Source organism: Aegilops tauschii, chromosome 6 (assembly GCF_002575655.3).
Source record: "Aegilops tauschii subsp. strangulata cultivar AL8/78 chromosome 6, Aet v6.0, whole genome shotgun sequence".
NCBI classification, from domain to species: Eukaryota; Viridiplantae; Streptophyta; class Magnoliopsida; order Poales; family Poaceae; genus Aegilops; species Aegilops tauschii.
Genome location: NC_053040.3, coordinates 493,461,760 through 493,467,759, shown reverse-complemented (window position 1 = coordinate 493,467,759; position 6,000 = coordinate 493,461,760).

The following is a 6,000-nucleotide window of genomic DNA, read 5'->3' as shown; positions in this document are numbered from 1 at the left end:
TATATTCGACGAGAAGCCAGTCGGGACCTTCATACTAAGCAGGCATTCAAAGAAGATTTCCTTCTCTTCTTTGGTAAGAGCGTAGCTGGCAGGACCATCATACTGCTTTGGAGGCATGCCGTCTTTTTCGTGCAAACGTTGCAGGTCCTCCCGTGCCTCAGCTGTATCTTTTGTCTTCCCATACACGCCCAAGAAGCCTACCAGGTTCACGCAAAGGTTCTTCGTCACATGCATCACGTTGATCGAAGAGCGGACCTCTAGGTCTTTCCAATAGGGTAGGTCCCAAAATATAGATTTCTTCTTCCACATGGGTGCGCGTCCCTCAGCGTCATTCGGAACAGCTAGTCCGCCGGGACCCTTTCCAAAGATTACGTGTAAATCATTGACCATAGCAAGTACGTGATCACCACGCATGGCGGGCTTCTTCCGGTGATCTGCCTCGCCTTTGAAATGCTTGCCTTTCTTTCAACATTGATTGTTGGTCGGAAGAAATGGACGATGGCCCAGGTACACATTCTTCCTGCATTTGTCCAGGTATATACTTTCGGTGTCAGCTTAACAGTGCGTGCATGCGTGGTATACCTTTTTTGCTGTCCTAAAAGGTTACTGAGAGCGGGCCAATCGTTGATGGTTACAAACAGCAACGCGTGCAGGTTAAATTCCTCATATTTGTGCTCATCCCACGTACGTACACCATTTCCATTCCAGCTGTAAAAGTTCTTCAACTAATGGCCTTAGATACACATCAATGTCGTTGCCGAGTTGCTTAGGGCCTTAGATGAGAACTGGCATCATAATGAACTTCTGCTTCATGCACATCCAAGGAGGAAGGTTATACATACATAGAGTCACGGGCCAGGTGCTGTGATTGTTGCTCTGCTCCCCGAAAGGATTAATGCCATCGCGCTTAAACCAAACCATACGTTCCTTGGGTCACCTGCAAACTCAGCCCAGTACTGTCTCAATTTTTATCCACTGCGACCCATCAGCGGGTGCTCTCAACTTCCCGTCTTTCTTACGGTCCTCACTGTGCCATCGCATCAACTTGGCATGCTCTTTGTTTCTGAACAGTCGTTTCAACCGTGGTATTATAGGAGCATACCACATCACCTTCGCAGGAACCCTCTTCCTGCGGGGCTTGCCGTCAACATCACCAGGGTCATCTCGTCTGATCTTATACCACAATGCACCGCATACCGGGCATGCGTTCAAATCCTTGTACGCACCCCGGTAGAGGATACAGTCATTAGGGCATGCATGTATCTTCTGCACCTCCAATCCTAGAGGGCATACGACCTTCATTGCTGCGTACGTACTGTCGGGCAATTCGTTATCCTTTGGAAGCTTCTTCTTTAATATTTTCAGTAGCTTCTCAAATCCTTTGTCAGGCACAACATTCTCTGCCTTCCACTACAGCAATTCCAGTACGGTACCGAGCTTTGTGTTGCCATCTTCACAATTGGGGTACAACCCTTTTTTGTGATCCTCTAACATGCGATCGAACTTCAGCTTCTCCTTTTGACTTTCGCATTGCGTCCTTGCATCGACAATGACCCAGCGGAGATCATCATCATCGGGCACATCGTCTGGTTCCTCTTGATCTTCAGCAGCTTCCCCCGTTGCAGCAACATCGGGCACATCATCTGGTTCCTCTTGATCTTCAGCAGCTTCCCCCGTTGTAGCATCACCGTATTCAGGGGGCACATAGTTGTCATCGTCCTCTTCTTCTTCGCCGTCTTCCATCATAACCCCTATTTTTCCATGCCTCGTCCAAACATTATAGTGTGGCATGAAACCCTTGTAAAGCAGGTGGGTGTGAAGGATTTTCCAGTCAGAGTAAGACTTCGTGTTCCCACATTTAGGGCATGGACAACACATAAAACCATTCTGCTTGTTTGCCTCAGCCACTTCGAGAAAATCATGCACACCCTTAATGTACGCGGAGATGTGTCTGTCACCGTACATCCATTGCCGGTTCATCTGCGTGCATTATATATAATTATGTGTGTCAAAAGTAAGAAAATTAGACAAGTATCTATGTAAAGTAAGATTTTTTTTTCTTTCAGAAAGAAGATAAGAACAAGAGGCTCACCACGGTGGTGCCGGCGACGAGATCGGCGCGGGCGATCGACAGCGGTGAAGACGGGGACGGGGCGTGACAGACCGCTAATATAGACCTAGACAAATCTTGGGAAAATGGAGCTCGGAGGTCGAGCTTCGAGAGGAGAAAGCTTAACTAGTGTCGCTCGGGCATTTCATCGAACACCTCATGCGCATAGGAGGTGAGCTAGAGCACCCAATGCCCTCCCCCTCGCCGGCCAGCAAAAAACAGAGCACTATGGAGTGCTCTGCTGCGGCGATGGGGTATATATAGGCAACTCATGTGTCCCGGTTCGTGGCTGGAACTGGGACTAAAGCTCCCCCTTCTGTCCCGGTTCGAGCCATGAACCGGGACCAATGGCTGTGGGCCAGGAGCGAGGCCCATTGGTCCCGGTTCGTGCCTAGAACCGGGACAAATGGGTCGAAACGAACTGGGACCAATGCCCACGAGGCCCCGGCCGGCCCCCTGGGCTCACGAACCGGGACTAATGCACCCCATGGGTCCCGGTTCGTGCAAAACCACTAGTAGAAAAAGGGTCAAATGTCAAGAACATTAGTGCCGGTTTGCTTTTGAGCCGGCACTAATGTGTGCATTAGTGCCGGTTTGCTTTTGAGCCGGCACTAATGTGTGCATTAGTGCCGGTTCCAACGGCTAGCCGGCCGCTTTCATTAGTACCGGTTCGTGGCTGACCTTTAGCACAGGTTCGTGCCACGGACCGGTACTAAAGTGAGTGGTGGCGGGATGTTGTCAGTCCGGGGCCCCTCCAGCACCTTTAGTACCGGTTCGTGGAACAGAACCGGTGCTAAAGGTCGTCCTACATGAACCCTTCGTCCACCCGAGCTCGCTCTGTTCTTCCCCTTTCCCCTCTCCTCTCTGTTCTTCCCCTCTTCCTCTCGAGCTCATCACACATTTTGCCAAAATTTGTCAAGATTTGAAGGCCCCCATCCATTCAAATGATCACAAAGGTTAGCAACTTTGTCCTTTCATCTCTCATTGCTAGATTAGCTCTTGCAATGCTTTGTATAGTGATTAATTTATGAGTTTAGTAATTTGGGAGGAAATATATGTGCTAGTATTTGATTTATATGCAATTTGAGGTCAAAAAATAACACTTAGTTTGCATATGTAGGTGTGGTTTACTTAGTGCCTTCTAAATCTCCGTCGTAACCACTGTCGATCGCCCGCACCGTTCCGTCGCCGGCACCACCTTGTGGTGAGCCTCTTGTTCATGAGTGTTTTACATTACCAAATTGATGTTTGTGTGATTTGGATATATAGTTACTCGTATAATTATCTTACCCGTACGTTGTTTGTTATACATAGTGCCATGGTTTTGATATCCGTCCCCGTCGGCCCTCGTCCTTGTTATGATTCGGATGTGGTATATTCTCTTTTAAAACTAGTTGTTGCATTTCGTGTTTATGACAAATTATGCCCATTAAGTTGACATAGATATTTTTGTCTAGGAGGTTCGTGAATCGGAAATTCCAACCGACCCTATTGTCGAGAGGTTAAATTTAGTTGAAAGAGAAAACGAGTATTTGAAAGAAAAATTGAAAAGAATTGAGGGGGAGAAGATGGAATTGGAGTTGCATGTTGCCGATGTCGTCGATGATCACAAGATCAAGATGGAGAAAATGCGCTTGAAAATTAGAAAGATTAGTTGCATGTTGCCGATGTCGTCGATGATCACAAGATCAAGATGGAGAAAATGCGCTTGAAAATTAGAAAGATTAGAAAATATGCCATTGATAGTGAGGCTTGGTATCATTATGCTGTTGGATCAATTGTTACCTTAGTTGCGATCTTGATCACATTTGTTGTTGCATTTAAATTCTTTAGTTAGAGAGTTATTTGTTTGTTGCATTTAAGTCTTGTATGAACTTTATGTATGAACTTGTATTAATTTGGTCTTTTCAGTGTTGTGTAATGAAGATGAGCCGACAATGGATGTACGATGACGGATGCTCTCCCGAGTTCATTAATGGCGTGAAAACTTTTCTGCTTGCGGCTGAGGCAAACAAGCGGACGGATGGTTTTATGCCTTGTCCATGTTTAGTCTGTAAGAATGATCACAATTACTCTACGTCAAGAACCATTTACGTCCAGCTATTTAAGTCCGGTTTCATGCCCCACTATAATGTTTGGACCAAGCATGGAGAAAGAGGGGTTATGATGGAAGACAATGAAGAAGAAGAGGACGACGACAGCTATCCTGGCCACGGGTTCCCTGAATACGATGATACAACAATGGGGGAAGAAGCTGAGCCGGCAATGCGGGAAGAAGCTGAAGAAGAGGCATCAGATGAGCCCGCTGATGATCTAGGTCAGGCCATTGCCGATGCAAAGAGAAACTGCGCAAGTGATTTGGAGAAGAAGAAGTTGCAGCGCATGTTAGAGGATCACAAGAAATTGTTGTACCTGAATTGCGAAGCTGACAAGAAAAAATTGGGCACACTGGAATTGCTGCAATGGAAGGCAGAGAATGGTGTATCTGACAAGGGATTTGGAAAGTTGCTGGTAATGATAAAGAATATGCTTCCAAAGGACAACGAATTGCCCGAGAGTACGTACGAAGCAAAGAAGGCTGTCTGCCCTGTAGGGTTAGAGGTGCAGAAGATACATGCATGCCCTAATGACTGCATCCTCTACCGCGGTGAGTACGAGGATTTGAACGCTTGCCCGGTATGCGGTGCATTGCGCTATAAGATCAGGCGCGATGACCCTGGTGATGTCGAGGGCGAGCGCCCCCAGGAAGAAGATTCCTGCCAAGGTGATGTGGTATGCTCCTATAATACCACGGTTGAAACGTTTGTTCCAAAACAAAGAGCATGCCAAGGCGATGCGATGGCACAGAGAAGACCGTAAGAAAGACGGAAAGTTGAGAGTACCCGCTGACGGGTCGCAGTGGAGAAAAATCGAGAGAAAGTATGGGAAGGAGTTTGCAGATGACGCAAGGAACGTATGGTTTGGTCTAAGCGCAGATGGCATTAATCCTTTTGGGGAGCAGAGCAGCAACCATAGCACCTGGCCTGTGACTCTATGTTTGTATAACCTTCCTCCTTGGTTGTGCATGAAGCGGAAGTTCAATATGATGCCAATGCTCATCCAAGGCCCTAAGCAACCCGGCAACGACATTGATGTGTACCTAAGGCCATTAGTTGAAGAACTCTTACAGCTGTGGAATGGAACAGGTGTACGTGCGTGGGATGAGCACATGGGGGAAGAATTTGACCTAAAGGCCTTGTTGTTCGTGACCATCAATGATTGGCATGCTCTTAGTAACCTTTCAGGACAGACAAACAAGGGATACTGTGCATGCACACACTGTTTGGATGACACCGACATTATATATTTGGACAATTGTAGGAAGAATGTGTACCTGGGACATCGTCGATTTCTTCCGAGCAGGCATCCCGTAAGAAAGAAAGGCAAGCATTTCAAAGGTGAGGCGGATCACCGGACAAAGCCTCGCCACCGTACTGGTGCTGATGTACATGATATGGTCAAAGATTTGAAGGTAGTCTTTGGAAAGGGTCCTGGCGGACAACCTGTTCCGAATGACGCTGACGGACGCGCACCCATGTGGAAGAAGAAATCTATATTTTGGGACCTACCCTATTGGAAAGACCTAGAGGTCCGCTCTGCAATCGACGTGATGCACCTGACGAAGAATCTTTGCGTGACCCTGCTTGGCTTCTTGGGCGTGTATGGGAACACAAAAGATACACCTGAGGCACGGGAGGACCAGCAACGTATGCATGGAAAAGACGGCATACATCAGGGTCATTCCAGCTACGCTCTTACCAAAGAAGAGAAGGAAATCTTCTTTGAATGCCTGCTCAGTATTAAGGTACCGTCTGGCTTCTCGTCGAATATAAAGGGAATAATAAACATGG